A 22,129-nucleotide genomic window follows, 5' to 3' on the forward strand; every position below is an offset into this window, starting at 1 on the left:
TTTAGGATTATTTTTTAGCGAAATGAAAGAACAGTCTATCCTAATTATTTTTTTACCTAAGACCTAAGCGCATGCAACTTTTTATTCAGACCATCGAGTGACACCCAAAATTCCTCTGCCAAACGCTCTAATGAAGGCAACTCATTAGCAAATGACACAGCTCATCTGTTAAATCCAGCCTGTGACACTGCAGAGTTGGAAACAGCCCCAATTCGTTACTGTTAGTCTAATCTGGGTAAATGATGTTCTCGCATAGCAAGCAGATAGCAGTCCTCTGTCACTCTACAAACAAGGCTTGTTTGCTACACTCCCCCACAACAAGCCCCAGGGAGGGTGCCGGGTCATTGTATTACTGCCTTTGCCCAATGCTCATGCCTAAGAACTTTAACAAACTGCATAGCCACTGCCCAGAAAGAATTGTACGTGATTTCTGTCCTATTTTAGCTCATGATTTTTTTTTAACCGGTGGAACAAATAAGAAGTCACAATTAGAGTTTTACCATTTGAAATGATTCATAGTAAACCCAAGAATGTGAGTTATAACATTTTTCTAATTATTCCTCCCTGAAATGTTCCTCCTGAGACTTTCCAAAGAAGGAGAATGCGGTAGACTAAGGGTAAGATTTCATTCCTATCTTTGTGTGGTACAGGCAAGTGTTATATAAATAACTGTATAAGTAAAGATATTGGTATGTTAGAACAGAGAAAGAGAAATGTCAACTGCGTTTTCATATTAACTGTTATTAAAAATGCTCTGGTCATGGGGATCACCTGGATAATTTTTCTTTTTTTTTTCTGCAAAACGCTTAATTGTTTCCATTTGCTCCAAGACTTGGGAGAGGGCCCCAGGGTGGTTAAAAAGCTGCCTGGTGGCTGAGGAGCGGGGCTTCAGGCAGAAGCCCTGACACCAGAGGGGCTCCTCAAAGGCGGCTAGGCTTCGCAGGCTCCTAGTCGTGCTTGAGGGTGAGCCTTTCGAAGAGATACTCGCCCAACCCCGCCTGGGCACCAGCCAGCCTGCGGAGGTTGATCACGTGGTCGCTCATCTTCTTGATGAGTTTCACCTGCTCTTCTAGGAAGCGGCTCTCCAGGAAGTCATAGAGTTGGGGCTCTGCGTGGACAGAACCCAGGGCATGCAGATCCAAAAGGGGCGGGTTCAGGTTCTTCTCCCTGAGAATGCCGGCTTCCACAGCGTCCTGGGTTTTTACCCCATTCTTCTTGAGGTGGCTTCTGCACCTCCGCAGCCCTGGTTTTGCATTTTCAAGAGACGCTTGGCGCCCTTGCGCTTCTCCTTGGCCAATTCGTGGAAACAATGGCCCACGCCCTCCAGGGCCACATCGTCGAGGTGGAAGTAGATGCCCAGAGAGAGGTAGGTGTGGGAGGCCCCACAGGTGCATGTTAACCGGGTGGTTGACTTTCGCCTCCACATCGGTGGAATAATTCTGATGATCTGGGAGCTTATGGTTGATCAGTAATAAGGAGCTAAACTCAAAAAACAGTGTTGTCTGGTCCCGGTGGCCTAGGATAGCTGATGGCTGATTCCGAAGGTTGCAACTGGAAAAAAGGTTGGAGGGTGGTCAGAGACTGGAGCAAGGGGCGCACCTAGGTCTGTTTTGTCCAAACACTGTTAAAGCAAGAGCTAGATCTGGGGGACCGCTGAGCGCACTGCTGGATAATTCTTTTCATAAGCTATTTCCTGTCATTGTGATCAACTAACAAATCTTCACCACATCCTGAGAGGTAAACAGGGTCTTTATAGTTAATTTAAAAAGGAAAGAAAAAAAAAGGATGGCACTAATAGTGAAAATCTGTTGTACGTTGAACTGTCTCTGCATCATTGGAGGTTTTATTTCATTGCCATAAAAATCTAATGACAATATTTTCACCTGGAATATTTACCAAGAAATAACCTTTCTCTTTCAAAAACTGAGTAGAATACCTATGTAGGGGATGCTTCCTGTTTTAAGTGTCTACATTAAGAAAGAAAGTTTCTTTTCCTGTTTCCCAAGGAAACTCCCAAGTAAACTCCTAGTTTCCTTGGGAAACTTCAACAAAGAGGGCCTCATTGTAGTTCACTCAAACTAGATGACTCCCCGTTTTCCATATCTGTTCTCCTACATCCCGCTTTTACTGGGGGTGGGCCTTCTCTTTGGGGCTCTCCTCACTCCCGAATCTGGTTGTCCAATTCCTTTTCCTCGTTCAAGGCCTAGGTCGAATGCTCTCTTCTCCATGACGCTTTCTCTGCTGTCCTACTGAGAAGGAATCTCTCCCTCTACTGAACTATGAAAGCAATTTGTCTTTCTACCTCTCAGTTGTTTATATACATTTCATCACCCCTGCTTAACTGTAGGCATCTTGGGAGTAGGATCCAGTCTGAACCGATTCTAGTGCCTTACGCATTGTGAGTATTCAATAAATATCTCGAGTGAATAACTTTTACCAAGAGGATTCTGGTCATGGACCCATCATTATGATGGCAAAGAGTTCCAAACGTAGAGTCCAAAACCTTTCAGGTACACACACAGAAAGTCCATTGTGCTTCTGTAGTGCCTCATTCCTTGAGAAATGACCAGATTCCAACAGTCCCTCTCCTCCTATGGCAAAAAAGTTGTGTGCAGTGTGGGTGACATCATGGGATTTCTCACTTTGTCCCCTTGTCTGGTTAAAGATAAACTCTAATCAACCCTGGCCTCTTTCCTAGATGCCTATTTGTCATTCAGGTTATCAAGCAGAAATAGTTTATTTTAAAAAATTATAAAAGCTGACATTTTTTGAGGGTTGTATGCCAGGAGATGTACTGAGGATTTTATAAATGTTGTCTCATTTGAGCCTCACAACCAGACATGAGGGAGAAGCTATTACCCACACATCACTGGGACGGAACTGCGCTGAGCGGTTAGATGTCTTTCCCAGTTATACTACGATTCTGGGAAAGAGCAGAAGCAGGACTCAGGTCTGTTTACATCCATAATCTGAGGTCTTAATCCTTCTCCTTCCTTTTTTCCAGCTTCACAGTTTTCTTCACCCCCTCCCCTCAGTGAGCTTCCCATGGAACAGTTGAACTCAGGGGATATTTGTACACTTTTGTGGGAACTGGTTACCCAGAGCAAACCTTACTCTAGGGACTCTAGACAATGATGCTCTGTGTGTCCAGCAAAAACACCCATCTTCAACCGAAAATAATTTACTGAAAATCCCATTTCTACCTAATTCTATACGGTATGGGCGGTTTGGGGTGCAGTTAGGAAACGAAAGGAGGCCGAGTAAAGACACAAACGTTTCTCTTCACTTGTAGGGAAGGTGCTGTCACACAGCTGAGCATGGAAATGGGTTTCACACCAGGGAGGTGGGCTTAGGTGTGAAAGAGATGATCCCCTAGCCCACCTGGGAGCTGTGGCTGTCAGCCTGGGATACACCAAGGCCCAGATACCCCAAGCCCCAGTGTTTGCAAGGCAAATCCATGCTGATACATGGAGCGATAACAGAGCTCCTGGAGAAACCTTCTGCTTGGCGTTAGGGTAGAAAGAACAGCGATGCCCTTCATCCAATACAAAATTTCCAACACAAAGGTGAGAGAAAAACCGAACATTTACTCAAAGAAAAAGGTAAAAACCCATCTGATAAACCCTGCCACAATATTTTCTTCAAGTTTTATTTATTCAGCATTTATACTAGTGGTTCGCAAATTTTAGGATGTAAAATTACCTGGGTGGGTGGGAGGTGGTGTTAAAATGAATAGGCCCAGATCCTTTCCCCTAAAATTCTGATTCTGTGGGTTTAGGGTGAGTTCCTGGGCTCTGAATTTTAGACCACATCCAAAGAGATTCTCTTGTTCCTCATCAGAGAAGTAAATTCTAAGAAAACAAGTCTGAAATGTAGGCAAGTGCTCTGAGAGCTGACGTTCTGTGGGCTTATTTAGGATGAAGCTTATTAATAACATTCTCCAGGAATGCTGTCTTCGGAGAGCTGGTAACGGCTGACAATGCCTTCAGCTACTGCCAGAAAGTTTCCTGTTCTCCTTCAACAAGGAAAACTTGTTCTAGGAAAACTTTGAGACAGGACCGAGGGTGGGATAGGGGCAGAGGAGCTGTCCCTGTGTGGGTGAGAGGAAGCACCTGTGCCTCTGCTGGTCTTAGCTGGGCAGGCCTCCCAGGCACTCTGCAGGAGGCAGGTCAAGGGACCCCTAGGCTTCAAGGAGGATCATTTTCTGAGGGAGGGCTCAGCGAATCTGAAGTCCCGAACAACAGATCTTTCATTCATTCGACAGTTGTAGGGGCCTCTTATGTATCCACGCGGTAGGCCTGGGCCTTGCGCATGCTTTTCTCTCTTCCGGGAGGGCCGATATCCCCCAGCTTCGCCTAGTTAATTTTCTCCTTCCAGACCTGGCCTACCTAATGAGGCCAGTTCCCCAGGATATGCCCTCATGTTATCATTAACCTGGGAAATGGGATTCCTTGATTCATGCCTGTCTCTCTCATTTGTAAGCTCCATGAGGGCAGGGGCCATGTTATTTTATGTTTTAATATTTTTATCTCTGAGTCACTGGATTTCAGCAAAAATAATTTGCTGAAACCCAGTTTTCAGAGTGACTGCTGCATTTAGCAATGTACCAGTTTAACAGAGTGGATTATTTTTCTGTTATAAATTATACAGCAAATTGTATTAGAATGTTTTAACAGCTTTTGATGATTTCTATGAAGTTCATTGGTTTTAATTTTGTCTTCATAAAGCATTTTAAGGAAAGTTTGATTGTTAACAGCTAAGGATCATAGAATGGTTTAGCCTTTTAGAGTATATATTAAATATTCAGGAAAGGGTATTTAGTAACCAGTAACCAAAGCTTAAAGATTAGTACCCTAATTCTTTTTTTATATATATATATAAATTTATTTATTTATAGCTGTGTTGGGTCTTCGTTTCTGTGCGAGGGCTTTCTCTAGTTGCGGCGAGCGGGGGCCACTCTTCATTGCAGTGCGCGGGCCTCTCACTATTGCGGCCTCTCTTGCTGCGGAGCACAGGCTCCAGACGCGCAGGCTCAGTAGTTGTGGCTCATGGGCCTAGCTGCTCCGCGGCATGCGGGATCCTCCCAGACTAGGGCTCAAACCTGTGTCCCCCTGCATTGGCAGGCAGATTCTCAACCACTGCGCCACCAGGGAAGCCCAATACCCTAATTCTGACATTCATTCCCTTAAGTGTGAAATTGCTAAAGAGGGATTCAGAGTAACTAAATTAACATGAAACACAGGGATTTTAGACACTAACTGCTAGTCATATAAAATCAAGGCTGATATGCCATTTGAGGCATTGGTGAAAGAATGTAAAAATGCTTAAAGAGAAATCCAAAGTGGCATTCAGAAAGATGGGGAAACTAAGTCAGTTGAAACAATCTCATTCCATGTATAATGCTGTAATTTAAAATTTTAATTGCCAGAAACAAAAGTTAAGTCCACCATGCCACCAAGCAATTGTAAAAAGAATATTAATTAATCATGGTTATAATTTGAAAATATTAGACAATTACAGAAATTAGAAGTAGCCGAAGATTCCATTTTTATTTTCTAGCAAGGAGAAATTGAGGTACTTTTACATGATTGTAGTGCACCAAAAATTTTGAAATAAAAGGGCAAATGTGTTCAATGATACATAAAGGAAGTAAGGAGGCTCATGAGGGGTTGGCATGATTAAATGAATGACAGAAGTTTAAATTTGACTTACATATTACCATAAAACTAAAATTTACAAAAAAGAATTTAAAAGATTAGTTAAAAATTCTAAAAATGCTAAAAAGATAGGTAAAATAAAAAATGAAGGAAATGTAATAATTATTATAAGGAAATATAATAATAGGAAATGATGAAGCAACAACATCATATACTGAGGCCATTATTCCTCTTAGAAAAATGGCAAAAATAATCCTTGAAGTGCTAAAGAGTTGACAAAACTGTAAATGACTTAAAAAAAGAAATCTGTTTCAGACTGTATATTTCTAAGAAAAATAACTAAAATTTTGGGTAACTTACTCTTTATCCATAAGAAGAGTAAACTATCCATAGCTTTTGACAAATTATAGTTCTTCAAAATGCTGCTATAAAAAGCAAATAAAAACTGACTAAGACCATCCTATAAAAATTGTAAATTGTACAGTTAAACTTGTTTTTGATAGATAGTTACATTTGGTAAATCTGACAAATTAGTGATTCAGTAATCGACCATTTGATGCATTCATTTTGCAGGGTTGATTTTTGGCCAATTAGCCAGTTTCTTTCTTCAGAGTTTCTTTTATTTACCATCTCCAAAACCTGTTGCAGTGCCTGGTATGCAGAAGATGCTTGATAAACAGTGGATGAATAAATGAATGGATGAACTGTGCTGGGGCAGGGGAATATAAAGGCAAATAAGACCGTCAGGGTTCTTGGCTTCGTGAAGCTTACATTCTCCACTGAGTGGTAGTTCAACTCTTTTCGGTTACAATCTTTATATAACCGTAGAGCGACTTCATCTTCGTGTTGTACTGGTTCTTGATTCATAGGAGCAGGTTTACTGTACCGTTACACTACATTTGGTATTTAAATGGAAATAGAACTTCATTCCATAGAAAGGTGGAAGACTTTTTCAAATAGGCCAGAGTGAGGCAATATTACACAGGCTTGTTTGGCAGTAAAATTTCTGATAAAATGATTGAAACTCTAAAGGTAAATTCCGTCTACGTGACATTCGCACAACACTTCATTCTGAAGTGATTGTCAAACAGATGCAAGAGAGAGAGAGAGAGGGAGAGAAAAGCAAGCAGAGAGGAAGGAAGAGCCAGCCAGTCCTCTTCCCCCCACCCCGCACCCCCCATTCATCATGGAGGAAGTGCTCACACAAATCCCATCCCAGGAAGTCACAGCTGGGCTGAAGTCTTTTTTTCTTTTCTTTTTTTCTTCTACCCCTTCAACTCGTCTCCTTGTCCCTGATCAGAAACGAAGGGAAATGAGGTAAATGTAAACCCATCCCAAGCTTCACAAAGTCGACAGATGACAGGTAGGACGTGCAAACGGAGAGCTCGGCCCCTTGCGCACTGCCCGCGGTATCCTGAGCTCTTGGGGAGCTGGTACAGTAAGAGCCAGAGGCTTTTCCTGTGCAGTGAATTGGAATTAAACATGCTAATTTGAGGTCTCTTTCAAGTATTTTGTTTAACTCCATTGGCCTTTAATTCCTTTATATTGCATCATTTAATGTAATGTTATTTATATATGAAACATGTTATGCTTATTAACCAACGTGCAAAAATCCAAAGTACAGATTTTCTGTAATGGGCTAATTACAGGACTTTAAAGCCACCTACTGAGTTTTGCTGAGCTTCACAACAGGTTCACTGAACTGGATAAATTTATTCAAACGTGTGGAAATGAACCCCATTCTATGTGCAACGGTACTGGGAAAACACACAAATTATACCTCAATACCAGTTTAATGGGTCAAACAGTGAACCTGAATACTGAACTTATCTACATCTTAAACTAGTGGGGAGGCTTGTGGGAAGAAAGGGAGTTTCTCCCTGTTTGTAAACAGCGGTAATAAAACAATAAGCCTGGCAATTAGGAGCCAGTTCTCCACACTCAGAAGACAGAAGGGGCTTGCCTTCCAGTGACCTTTGAAAATACACAACTTTCATAACCCAACCTGAGTGGAATGGAGTGACGAAAGCTCAGCAAACACACATCTCAAGCACAGCCCTTTAATCTTTGCTGTGGAGAACAAGAGGTGCCTTTTCTTGTGTCATGGTTTAGGAAGACTTCAGCACAGAGTGTTCAGAGTTAGACACACAAGTAAGGTATAAATGTGTGGTGGAATTAAACACCGTCTTCAAACCAGCTTTTTACCCCTGAGCTGGATCAAAACAACAGAGATATGTTGATCATGTTAGTATTAATTCTTCATTAATCCATTCTTAAATGGATTTTTTTTGCATTTGAGAGTTCCAGAGGATTTTATACTCCATATTTAGAACTATTTAGAACTACCATATTTAGAACTACCATATTTAGAACTATTATCCCATTATAAGAATACAAAGACTGGGCGGGGGTGGGGGTGGGAGAAGAAAATGGAGGCTATAGACAGAGGTTTGAGAACCTTGTCAGGGACAAAGTTGAAAGAAAAGACCCTATTTGCTATGTTGCATCATTGCCAATGGAAGTACTGTTTTCCAGTAGAGAAACACACACACACATGCACATATACACGCGCACACACACATATATGATCATTTCTATCCCTTAGATGAAGATGGACATGACTTTGATTCTTTGATAGGTTTCCGTAGTAGATCTATCAATTTTGTCATGAAAGAGAAAAGAAGGTCATTTCCAAGCCTGAAAGAGCTCCAGTCTTGTCCTCAGGGCACCTTCTTTACAATGTACAATCCACCCCGTGACTGACAGTTGGGTGTTGATAACCTAATTCATGCCTGTCTCTTCAGTGAACGCTGGTGTGCCCAGCTCTCAAAGCAATGAGCCTGGATTTTCAGAGCGCTCTCCGAAAGTGCCACGTATACCAATAAAAAGAGAGATCTGCAGGAAATGAGGTGTGATGCAGGCCAGCTTCACCAAGACTCTCGGACCAAGAAATAAGAATTTAAATATGAAATACTAAAATTTAACACATGACTGAAACAAAATAAATGGTGTACCAGTGAAAGCATTTGAGGTAATTAATCAATGCTGTGTTTGTACATATCATTAAATATATTATACTCAGTTTAGATTTGATTTCTATGCTCCTTTTATAAAGAGTTAAAAGAAAAATACATTTGAATTCACGCTGATACCGAAAACATGCTCCTAGCTTCTAGTTTTTTGGATTTCAAATCATTTCCATTAACAAACAGCTATTTGCCCTCTAATAAAATATGTCATTATGCTTTATTCACATCGCACAAAAGAATCACTGAAAAATCGCCCCAATGATGGCCAATAATTACACATTTTGCTCCTGTGCTAGCGATGAAGAAATCTGTTCATTGGAGAAAGCAGGTGCTGGGGCATCAAGCTAATAGTCAATGTGAGCCGTGGTAATTAGCCACAGCGATTGCTAAAATTAACAATTAGCTAACATGCAATTCTCTTTTTTGCAGGCTGCAGTTTACTTTGTATAATCCTTGCATGTTCTTAGTAATTATTCTGACAGCTTATTATTTTTATTTTTTCTGGTTTGAACACAGCTTTAACATTTGCATCGGGCGACCCAAATGTTCAACAGGCAGAGGCGAAACAACTGCTTGACTAGGCGTTTTTCTGAGGCCACATTTGGTGGTTGATCTTAACTTTTCATGGTTGGGGAGGGGACGGTTATAGGGATAAGATCTCTGAGTCTTTCACGGCTATTGTCTTCTCCCCTCAGGCCTTCACTTGGTCATCCCGAAGCTTTTACAGGGAAAACTGCCCAGTCAGCGGCAATTCAGACTCGAGGGAACACTCCAGGGCTGAACACAGTCAGCCGGTCAAAACATCTTCTTTTCATTCTTCTTCCCTGGAGTGTGTCTTTGGTTAATGCATTCACTGTCCTCATACAATACCCTCCACACCCCCCCTCCCCTTACTGAGGGAGAAAATGCAGCATCCTGTGTGGATTGTTCTGGTCAGGGACTCTACGCTGGGATAATATCGCTAGAGCCTTCCAGTAGAATAAGCCTGGTGAACCCTCAGCCTGTGTGTGAAAGAAAAAAGAAAAAGAAAAATTAAATGGCAAGGGAGTAATTTGTTTCCAGAAAACCTCCGGGAGGGAGAGATGCGATGAAAGCTCTTAAAGCATTTAAGTAAGATAAACCGTGGCAACAACTTCAGCAAACTGCTCTTCCAGATTGTATTCGTTTCCTGTGCGGACCAACAAATCGCCACAGACGTAGGGATATAAACGATACAATTTTATTTTCATACAGTTCTGGAGGTCAGAAGTCTGAAATGGGTCTCACTGGGCTAAAATCAAGGTGTCACCAGGGCTGCGTTCCTTTCCTTACCTTTTCCAGCTTCTGGAGTCTGCCCACACTCCTTGGCTTGTGGCCCTTCAGAGCCAGCAATATTTCCTCCTCTCACTGTCCAGCCTTAGTCATGGCTCCCTTTGACCACAGCTGGGAGAGATTCTCCAATTTTAAGGACCTATGCGATGACATTGGGCCCACCTGGATAATCCAGGCTACTCTCCCCATCGCAAATCCTTGACTTCATCACAACATCTCTTTTGCCGTGTAAGGTAACATATCCACAGGTTCCAGGGGTTAGGACGCGGACATCTTTGGAGGGCCGTTTTTCTGCCTGTCACACACACCAATGACATATGTACATATGGTAAATTTGTGTTTCTCTACAGTTGTGAGTCATCACACATTTAGCGTCAGGGAATTGGACTATTGAGGACTGGTGGAGATTGGGGGCCGGGGGCAGTGGATGTCTATGGCTTCCATAGACAGTAACTCTGTATTGGCCCTTCCATGCTAGGTGTCTTAACTAATGCACAGAGCCCGTGTAGGCCAGGCTTCGTCCTGTCCCTCCCTCCCAGGCTCCTGAGTTTGGAGGGCCTTTTCAGCCTCTTAGTAAGAGGGCTGCCTCTTAGAGTACAGGCTTGGCCTGGCTAAGAGCTATCATCACGTGTCCTGTGCTTTATTATGGCGTTGGGCTGTAGCATGCTGGTTTACCGTGTGAATGAGTGAAACAGATTGCTGTCCACAGAAACTCTGAATTACATCAAGAAACACCACCCACTGCAGCCCTGAATTATAAAATGCTGGTGTATGGTCAGGCCACCCAAGATGGCTGTTCCCTTGCTCTCTGTACATCCCGCCCCCGCCCCCCGGCTTAACCAGCGCCTGCTTCACCTACACCCTACTCACCTGACTGACCTTCTTACCTACTTGCCCGTGCCCCAGCTGGTGATTGTTCTAGCTTTAGATCAGAGCTCTCCATTATGTTTATCAAGGGGTGGTGAGGGGCGTGCCACTCTGCTGGTTTCCCTGGTAACCGATGAGCCAACCTGATATCAATCCCCTAACTGGTAACCTCCCCCTGCCCTGGGAGCGAGCACAGCCGCCATGTCCTGCTTGCCGCCTGACGCACGTAGTGGGGTGTTGCTCCAGGACCTGCTTCTGACAAGTAAGCCCCTGCTGCCCGTTAAACCCCAGATGTCCCTGTCGCTGACTCTGTGCGCTTTCTTTGGTCTTGGAGCTGGGCAAGTACGGGCCTTGTAGGCCTGAGGGGTGCAGCCCGGCAGCTAGATTCCTGAGAGGTGCTGAGACCTTGTCTGTGTAGGGTGCGAGGTGATTGTCAGGGCTCAGAAAGGCTTCTGCAGACATGAGGATAAGCCTGGGGAATTGGGCCTTCGGACGGGCTGTGGGCTGCTAGAGGCTGAGGAGGGCCTGGCTTAGAAGGAGAGGTCAGGGAGGTGAGCCATGGCAGAGGCCGGGGCCAGACTTGGCGGTGGTAAAACGTTGCAACGTATTGTTTGTTTAAGTGGGAGGAAACTGGAATGAGCAGAGCCTGCCCAGAAGAGTTGAGCAGGCAGGAGTCAAACATCCAGAGAACAAATTGCTACCAAGTTGAACTAAGGTGAGAGCTCACATAGTCGCAGGTGTTCCTGGTCAGGCAGCAGAAGAGATGGGCGTATTGAGGTGTGCCTTGTCTTAAGAAACTCTGCTCGTCAAATAGAAATGTGTTGGATTTTTTGCTTTACAAAATAATTCATCCAATTGGTTTGTTGATACAGTGAGCTCCTCGCATATATCTAAAACAGGATCCTAGCCACAAAAAAATGTACTGTCCACCCCCAACGGTATATCGTTGTATAAAGTGAGCCAAGCACACAAGCTAAGGCTCTTGCAAAACAGTGGACCAGGGGAAATTTGGAGCCAAAGCATAAAAATGCTTTGCTAAAAAGTTCAAGGTGTTTGCCTCAACTCAAGAGGCCGGTCAAGATATAGGGATGACGTTTTCAGTGGTGTGGCAAGGTCATCAGAATGATGGCAGTATGTTTAAGGGGAAATGTGTTCTAAGAAGGAGGCATCTCACCAGAGGATTGTCTTTATCTCATGTAAGAACAGCTGTAGCTTCCATGGAGGAAGTATGCTGGCTTAGAGCATGAGGACCGCCTTCTTTGTCTATGGCCTGCACTTTTTCTTCACTTCTGGCTTCTCAAAACAGTATTTAGTATTTAGGTCATTATCTTTTTGATTTACAGATGCCAAGACACACGGTGTTAGAAAATAGTTTAAGTTCCTAGAGGCAGGGCTGGTAGAGTTGGGAATAGAACCTAGAATCCCTGAATCGTGCTGTTGATGCTGTTGTTTTGGGCCTGTGTGTGCACAGTGTGGGCGAGAGAGTGGAGTGCGGAAGGTAGGGGTGTGTGGACATGGAAGGTGCGGGGGTGGGCAGGCAGGAACGGTGAGGGAGAGGGTGAGGCTGATATTGAGAAAACTATGCTTCTTCAGGGGCAAGGGCCCATGCAACCTCAGGTGTTGGGCATCACGGAAGATTCTCAAAGACAGGCTTCAGTGAATAAAAATGACTGAACCAGATGCTACGTTGTGGTCAGGGATGGCTGAGGAAAGGGAAACTGTAAAAAGCCACTGCAAAGAAAATGGAGGAGCAGGGGGCTAAGTAGCCAGGAATGAGACCACTCTCCTCAATCTAGATAGTTTTTGTAAGTGGAGCAAAGAGTCCAGCGTGTTTTTGCTAAACTTACTTAACGTGCCTACTCGTCGAGTGCAGCACAGGACAGGAAGCATAGTTCCTAAAGTTCTCCAGCATAAGAGACTTCAGACCCAGCCTAGAGCATTTAACTGGGTAATGCCACGCCTCACAGATATGCAACGAGAACCAACCCCACCTTTGCCCCCCACCTCCAAACTGCTCTGCTATCACCTTTCAGCCTCATTCTCTCACCCTCTGCACCAGGAGATAGTTCACTATTACAACACCCAGAGAGGCATTGGAAGCTGGGTAGGTCATCTTGGGGAAAGATGGCAGTATGAATGTATAAGGGGTCTATTCAGATCAACGGTATTCAGTCCAGGGCAAAATATCAAGTGGAAAGAAGAATAACGCAGAAGAGGCTGTCGTGAGGTGTGTCTGTGTTTTCTAGGGACCCTCGGAAATGCTTGCTCTTGGTTCTTTTTCATTTGGTGTCGTTCCCAGTTTTTATTGGCGCTTAGTTTCCTGTGCTTCCGTTTAGAACAGAGTTTGGTAAGATTGCATTTGCTCCTTTGTTGAAGCCGGGATGACAGAACAATGTCTTGTGTATGGATTCCACTTTTCCAACACACTTTGGCACTTTCTTCTCTTCCTCCCAATTACTGCTCTCAGATCAAGATATCCAGCATTGTGCCGTATCCTTAGGAAGGCTCTCCACATCTTGAGGTTACCAGGGCGTGGAGGTCATTGGTTTCTTATCTGACCCGTGACTTGTCAGTCTGTGACTAGTGGGCTGTTTCTAGTGTATAGACTGTCCAAATAGTGTTCAGGATCCCGGGTTCAAAGGAAGATGCATTCACTTCACAGTAAAGCCATATCAGAAGGGACATCCCTGCAAAACTTTACCACTGTGGAAACAGGAAATGGTACTTATGTTAGATCAGGAAAAGAAGAACTTGGCATCAAAAATTGACGCTTGGGTGCACTAAGTCCATATGTCCTCATTTAAGTACTATATGGGCAGCGTTGATTGCAGGCTATCTAACCTAATCACTGCAATAGCTCAGTGAGAAGCAGAGTCCTGTCATACAATAAAATGCTATTAATTTTATGTTTCTCATTAAAAACTTTAGGCAGTCTGGGTATTTTATTGCGACTTCTAAATGTAGAAATCTAATTTAAAATTTTACCCATTAAATGTCTCCACACTGGTGTTTTGGATGATCTAATGAGTGGCACCATGTATAGGCCACAAGGTTATAATCTGAATTTATGAACTGTAAAGAAAATACCAGTACGCTGACTAACTAATGAGCTTTTTAGTGATGAGAAATAGATAAAGCTTAAAATGCAGAATGTTTATCAAGGACCTCAGACAATAGCAAAGTGGAGCAATTTAGAAGTACTTAGCAGTGCTACTGCTGTGACAGAGAGAAGTGAACTATTTTCTTTCATTTGAAAGCACTGCTTTTCATACATGGGAGTCATTTCTATATTTTCTTAACTAAAATCAAATGTCCTGGTATAATCCTCTTTTTAGCAGAGTTCAAAATATAAATGATCTATTGATACCACTTTGATAAAGCACGAGAAAACGCCTTTACGAAAGGGGGGGATATCTGAATATCGACATGGGATAGTGGGATCCTGGGTTTCAAGGGGGTGATGGTTGAGACTTAGGGAAGCGGAGCAGCTTTAAACACAGTCATGCTGCCTGGAGAGAGTGGCAGGGCCCTGGCTGGGCTGACGTGGCATCCCCATCTCAGGTGATTTATAGCAAGTCTGGACTTCCAAAGAGAGTGTCTGAAGTTTGCCTGTGGCTGCCTTTGCCCTTGCGCTCTGCAGCATAAAAAGAATTAATAAAGTTACACCTTGTCGTTTAAAGGCTCTTTATCTCGGGCCTCTAGAATGTGGCACCCCAGACATTTCCGGGATGTAGGACCGGCCTGGGAGAGATGAGTCATTTCAGAGCACTTGGGTCCCCAGGCAGCCATTGGGGTCTGAATGTGCCCTCCTCAATTTAAAAACTCCAAGTCTAAATTCCCATGACCGGGGAGGAAAGGAAAGTCTGGGATATGCTGTCATGCTGGGGCTCTGCTTGTTGTTGCTGCCATTGCTGTTGTTAATAAGGAACTAGACTGAGCTTGTCTTTTCCTTCTCAGGAAGTGCGCTTTCTAGCTGGTTCATTTAACTGTTCTTGCTTGGACAATGGAAAGGCCCCCAGAGAGTGGGGCTTTCATGGTTTTTGACATACAACACAAACCTACTGGCCCTGACAGTTTCAGTCCTCTGTAGGAAACAGGAGAGGTGGCGATGGAAGGAGCAGGGAGAAGCAAATCCTGGGGTATTAATGGCTAGAGGTGGTGGGCTCTGGTGGCAAGCATGAGGTCTTTGGTGTGTCAGCCCTGGATTTGAGCCACAGCTGTCAGCAAGCTGCTTAACCTCCCTGAGCTTTGGTTCGTTTATGCCTTATGAGGATGAGGCCCGAGCCCAAGCAGTGTTGGCTTCATCCATTTCAAAGGAGTCAGAACAGAGAGGGGAAGAAGTCCCTGAGTAAGGTCCTGCCAGAAGCCCACTGGCCCTGGATTCTCAGCCAGGATAACTCTGCACTGCCTCCTGCCTTCTACTCATCTCACTCCTCCCTGTCACCTCTTAACTTCTTCTCTTCTCTTTTATATTTTTTTTAAATTATTTTTGGCTGCACCGCTCAGCTCGAGAGATCTTAGTTCCCCCACCCAGGCCCCGGCAGTGAAAGGGTTAAGTCCTAACCACTGGACCGCCACAGAATTCCTTCCTTCTCTTCTCTTTACTCCCCTTTCAATCCTGAAAATCCTCTTTGATTTGAAAACAAATCACCCCAAACTTGCCACATCTGAGTTTAGTTCAAATTGCTTGGCCAGTCAAAGCAGAAGTTCTTTCCCATGACTTAATTATAATCTACATTTGGATTTATTTGCCTTAGACAAGACCTTGATTCAGGATTTCCAGCTAAAATACAGAACCAGCTAAATCTGAATTTCAGATAAACAAGAAATAAGTTTTTAGTCTAAATTCGTTCTACGTAATATTTGTATTTTCGTTTGCTAAATCTGGCAACCGTCGTTAACTAACTGTGAGCTACGTTCTGCTCGATAATATCTTGACTTTGTAGCTTTCACAGTTTACCAATCCCCAGATTTTATTTCTTGAATAGTACGTCTCATGAACGTATCTGTCTATAATCAGCCTCGTATAACGCAAAGAGCATTTGCATGCTTGTTCTGCTTTGCTTTTGCCAGGCTCTCCGCTTTCCATGTGTCCCAGGTGTATGGCCTTGACCGATACAGACATGAGTTTTGTAGATGGGCCATGGGGAGGAGCCAGAATTGAGGAAGGCATGGAGGACATCTGTGCTCCACGAAATTCAGTGTGGTCCTATGTGTGATGGGGTCAGATCCGGGCACCACCAACTGGGCCCATTCCTCCTCTCTTTCCCCTGCTTAGGGCTGCAGTGCCAGGCTGCTGGGCACCTGATGGGGCACTGGGGAGGCCACTACTGCAGGAAGCAGGGGTCCTATAGGGGTCCATGAATTTGGATGGGAAAAAATACATCTTTATGTTTATAACCCCTTTCAGGGCTGCAGGCAATCAAAACAATGACTGTCAGTACCTGGGATTGTGCCGCCAAGGAAGATCACAGGGTTCTTTGTCTTTAATAACACATTAAGGTTATTACGGATAGTCAAAATTTAATTACTCTGTAAGACTTCAAAACTGCAGGAGCTGCCAGATTTGTCCATAGATCTTATTATTTAAAGTATTAAATTCACTAACAATAAATCATCATAAAATTGCGTATATATAAATTTGCTTTTTAAATGTTTTGATAACTTTATTTCAGTATAGTTGGTTTTCTTTGTCATCCTGAGTATTTTCTTTTATGCATTTAAAGACATTCTGAGGGCTTCCCTGGTGGCGCAGTGGTTGAGAGTCCGCCTGCCGATGCAGGGGACACGGGTTCGTGCCCCGGTCCGGGAGGATCCCACATGCTGCGGAGTGGCTGGGCCCGTGAGCCATGGCCGCTGAGCCTGCGCGTCCGGAACCTGTGCTTCGCAACGGGAGAGGCCACAACAGTGAGAGGCCCGCGTACCGCAAAAAACAAAAACAAAACCAAAAAAAAAAAACAACAACAACAAAAAAATAAAGACATTCTGAGAAGAGGTCCACAGACTTCATCAGACTGCCAGAGGGCACACACAAAAGAAAAAGTTATGAATTTGGACTAAAGGAAGATCTGAGCTCATGTAGATATAATTTACTTTCCCAAATCCATTGTCTCCAAAGCAAAATGGGCCAAACTCTCCTCATTTTCTCTTCCAAGTGCATACTACCAACTGAAGACCGCCCTGTTATGAATTCCAAGTTGCTTTTAATATTCCTCTTAACCTGAATTTTACCTGCTTAGAATGTTTTCAAGGGGGTGTGATTTCTGTAGGAGAAGTACCAAGTCTTCCAGGGGATTGTAAATGGTAAAAGAAAAAGAATTAAGATCAGAGCCTAAGTTTGCCTTCACCTCTTGGCTCCATTTTCAAACGCGTTGTAATTAGGATCACTATAAAAGCCAATATGGCACAAAAACTATAGTCCATAAAAATATTAAATATAGAAATATGTTGGGTAGGAGAGCAAAATTGCATTTATTTGTTACATTTAGATGCAATCCCTGGGCATTTGCTCCCTTGAATACAACTCCTCTCTACCTCCTTGTTGGTGAGCTTGCGAGCTCAGGAAAAGAAGGGCTCCGGCTTAGGAAAGAGGGAACCAATGCAGAGAAAAGGGAGCCTTTGCTGCCCACACCTCTTTGTTATTTGTGAGCTTCCGTCCGAGGGCTCTGGAGGAGGCGAGGGGCCTAGAGATGGGGGAGTGCGTGCTGGAAAATGGGTGGCTTGCTGGGTGGGAAGCGGGGGTGCCTGATCGTGGCTTGGAGGGGCAGCGGGGCGGGGTGGGGGGACACGAATGAATGCCTGAGGGTTGAACTGGGAGAATAAAGCCACGAAGGAACCAGTCTCATTAAAGAATCCATTTCCCATTTTCAGCAGTTTGCTACATTAACAAGCTGAGCTGTGAAAGGATTAGATCCGCTAAGTGAGAGCCTGTTCTGTGCACCACTGCTAAACACGTTTCAGAAAGCAGTGGATTCGCCTTAAATGAGTATCTGCTGGAGGAGCAAAGCCCTAGGAAAACAAAGGGGCACGCCAGGGTAAGCTAATAATTCCCGCTGTGCTTTGAGGGCAATGAAATGACTGCAGCCCTGAGAACTTTTTCTCCCTCCCCTGCAGTTGGTATAAACATAAGAGCCATTTTGATGATCATATCGACACTTCGGCAACAAGTTGCTTCCCAGGTGCCAACTAAATGTCACTCTCCAAAGGGTTAAATGGACTCAAAGGTCTCAACCTCAAATATTCTTCTTCTGCGTCCATTTAGTATACATACCTATTAAAGAAAACGATGGGCATAGATTCATCTCCTGTCTACAGATAATCGAATGATACAAGAACAAATCTACCACCAGCTGCTTCGTCCCATGCTATGCTTTGACTGGAAGGGGAAAGCCAAGTTTCGAGCTGGGTCTAGCCTGACTCAGGCCCTAACTTGTGAGTCCTGCTATTCTAACCCTTTCTCTTGATCTGCTTTTCAGCCTGTCTCGGAGCACACAGCTCAGCGCAGCAGGGAAGTTGCTTAGCAAAGGGCCACCCACTTGCCTATTATTCCTTCCTAGCCTGTGACATGACACAAGAACAAAGTAGACATTAACCGCTACATTAAACCCAGAAAGAAAGTAATCAGCAACCTGTTATTCCCTTAATAAAGGGAAACACATGCAGTGTGAAATCCAGAAGACTAATCAATAGCGGCAGACAATGCAATGTGCCAAACAAATTGCAAATCAATTAGAATCCTTGTTTTCTTTGAAATGGTTCACTATATCTAAAGCAATTACTCCTTCATTAGACCTAATTTAACAGCATGACTGCCCTGGCTACAACTGGCAGCGTCTGGCTATCAAATGGAAGAAGGGCAGTTTATTTCTGTCTGTCTGTGAGTCTAGCACCAATCAAAAAAAAAAATTGAATTCCTTTATATGACAGAAACTTTTAATGAATGGGTGGTGTCTTAATCAAAATATCAATACCAAAATGACAATACCTCCCCCCAAGGGAAATTAAAAGAGAAAAGAACTACAAGAATTACTGAATAAGAATTTGTGGTTACAAAATGTATTTCTTCTTTTTATGCTAGCCTAAAGTAGATAAAAATGACATTTAAATATGTAAAGTCTTTTTAGCTTTTCAACTTAAAACTTGATACTAGTTCTAGGACTTTTGAAAAGAGAAACCTCCTGAAACCTTCCAGGAATTTGGAATATTCTTGTAAATGATCACATAAAAAAGTACTAGTTCACTTTATTTGTAAAGCTGTTTTAAAAATAGCTTTATTGAGGTATGTCTTACATACAATAAAATTCACCCATTTAAAATGTACATTTGATGACTTTTGACAAATGTATACAGTCGTGTAACCACCACCTCAATCAAGATATAGAACATTTCGGGACTTCCCTGGTGGTGCAATGGTTAAGAATCCTCCTGCCAATGCAGGGGACACGAGTTCGATCCCACATGCTGTGGAGCCACTAAGCCCATGCGCCACAACTACTGAGCCTGTGCTCTAGAGCCCGCGAGCCACAACTACTGAGTCCACGCGCCGCAACTACTGAAGCCCGCGCACCTAGAGCCCGTGCTCCGCAACAAGAGGAGCCACCGCAGTGAGAAGCCCGCGCACCGCAACGAAGGTCCCCCTCCAAAAAAAGATATAGAGCATTTCTATCACCCCAATAAGTTCCCAGGTTCCCTTTTGCAGGAGGTCCCCGCTCTTCATCCCTGGCCCCAGGCAACATGGATCTGCATTCTGTCAGCCCATTTCACTTTTAAAAAGTTTCCCGTCCTGTAGAAGTACGGGACTGGAAAAATCATTGAAATAAGTACAGGAAAAAATGGTTTTATACGACTGGGACTGCAAGTACAGGAAAAAATGGTTTTATACGACTGGGACTGCAAGTAACAATCTCTGAGAACTGAAAAATAAGATGACAACTTTTTGGAAAGTAGATATGCTTAAGGAGATCAAACCATTTCTGGAAGCTGAGGTAAATATTCTTAAATGAACTGAAAAAAACTTAAGAGTCATAACTTGTTATTAAATCACTAAACCTCATAGGCTGATCTTTTCTTCTCTTTGAAAATAGTCACAGCTCCAAGAATTGTTTTTTCATTTTATGTTTCTGAATTATTTTTTTCTGACTATAAAATCAATCCATTTTGATTACATGAAATTCCAACATTACAGAAGTAAAAAAAGTAGGAAGGAAGGTCCTTGTATTTCCGTTCCTCCCAATAATTTTCCAAAGGATGTTCTTTATAGCATTGTGGTAGTAGCGAAAACTTGAAAGCTCTGGGAGTTTGAGCCTTAAATTAAGTCACACATGTTCCTGCTTCCCTTCATCCTTCCTTTGCTTCCCTTATAACAGCTTTTACCCCCCTCCCCTCCTCCTATCCTCCCTCTTCGCCTCACATCGAATGGCTTTTCATTCTCTGCATCCTTTGGCTTTCTTCTTTTTTTCTTCTTCAGAGTTCACGCAGGAAAATTCTTGCCCTGAGAGCACCCATGTCTTTTGCAAGCCAACCAACCCATTTCCCATCTCCTACTCCTCAAAAGAAAATAGCCTGTCAAAGCTTTCACATTCTGAAGGTAAATTTGTGCTACCCCACAGGACACCCCATCTTGCCCCCTTTAACCTTGCACTATTAACACTGTCATTCAGTCCAATTATTTTTTGTTTCTGTTGGGTAGACTAACACTCATAATTTACTCTAGTCAGTCAATCAATTAATCAACGAGCATTCATTGAAGGCCTGCTTCCCAGCCAAACCTGATTGGCTGGTTCTGGGAGTTGATTTGTAACTCTCATGAAAAGCATTTATGATGGTGGGGGATGGGATGAGGAAGTTATGAGGTTGGATCATCTTCCAAAGGTGATTTCGTTTGGTGCTTAGGCTAAGCAAAAGCTGAGGTGAAAGTAAACAAGAAAGAGTAGTTCCTCCTCTTCAGCTCTCTCCGCTGACCTTAGAGTGGCAAAGGCTTTGTGATGGACACGGCAGCTGCTTCAGTCCCAGGGCTTGGCTAAAACTGGAGTGGCCTCGGGAAGGAAGATGTTATAACTACCTGAAGAGCATATTTAATTATTTAGATTAAATCTTCCTTAACCCATGGCTATTTATGCTCTCGGAATTTGCCACTCTTCATGTGCACCGCCCCCTGCTTGCTTTGCCGTAACTTCAAGACCATTGTCAGCTGGCCGGTAGGTGAATACTTAGGCCGGGCCCACAGGCCTTCAGCTGGCAGTGGCAGCTAAGGAAGAGACAAGGGTTGGTCTCTGACCAACAAGATGGTGACCACCACATAATTAGATACTGAATAAATCAATGTGAGCTCTTCTAAGAAGAGAAATGGCAACTTTTATCCTTTGTTAGGCAAAGAGACAAGGATTTGGGGGGTTTCCAGTTTCCTAAGAAAGATAAAAATCAATTAGATGTAGAAGTCCCCACTAGAGAGTCTTGACAGAAAACCCTTCACTCATAATTTTACATCCTGCCATATCCACTGGTTAAGTCACTGCTGGGAAGTTTTGAATTGTTACCAGTTATTTAAATGTTTTTTCAAAGCAATGTCCAACCAAAATGAACTATCTGATGGCTCTGGTTCATAGGCTTTACATCATTCCTGCACATGGCATGGAGACCTGATTCTTGCTAGTGCACAGATAAAAGCCATAACGGAATGGTGACAGAACAAATGAAGCCTGTCCTTCAGAGCAAGTACGGCCCTTTGTTTGTTCTGCTATAGAAAAAGTGAATAGACGGGTCTTTTGCAAACTTTCAGGGTACCAAATTTTTATCTCCTTCCCCCACTCCTTGGAATAATCATTTTGGTTATTGAATCTTTTTCCTTGAATGTCTTATTGACCATTAATATGAGAATTTTATCCACCATGGATGAATGTTTACTAATACCGTTTTTCATACAAATGCAAACATCCTTTTTACCCGCCTCTGGTGACTCGGCGTCTTGCACCAGCATGGTATCATTCAGCTTCAGTTGCTATAGCATTTTCAAGAACCTCTCTGTTCTTGTCATAAATTACCTTTAAGTGAAAAAAGCTCAAAGGAGGTCTGCAGCAAACTGTATCAAATAATGAATTTCTAAGCGGTGGAAGAAAACACTTATCTTACTTATGCTCTTCTCCCATCGATTGTTCAGTGACCCTTCTTTGGGATACAGATGAGCATAACCCTGAAAAATGTTTGTGTTGTCTTTCTTTAACTGGCAGCCTGCGGGCTGCATGATCTAATAAATATTGGCAGGGCCAA

At 43.3% G+C, this 22,129-nt stretch overlaps 1 pseudogene; it reads right to left on the reverse strand.

Moving 5' to 3' along the window:
• Nucleotides 1–947: 947 nt before the first annotated feature.
• Nucleotides 948–2,228, reverse strand: LOC141277807 (ferritin light chain pseudogene; annotated as a pseudogene).
• Between the last annotated feature and the right edge of the window lie 19,901 nt (nt 2,229–22,129).

The sequence above is a fragment of the Tursiops truncatus genome, chromosome 2 (assembly GCF_011762595.2).
Source record: "Tursiops truncatus isolate mTurTru1 chromosome 2, mTurTru1.mat.Y, whole genome shotgun sequence".
Taxonomy (NCBI): domain Eukaryota; kingdom Metazoa; phylum Chordata; class Mammalia; order Artiodactyla; family Delphinidae; genus Tursiops; species Tursiops truncatus.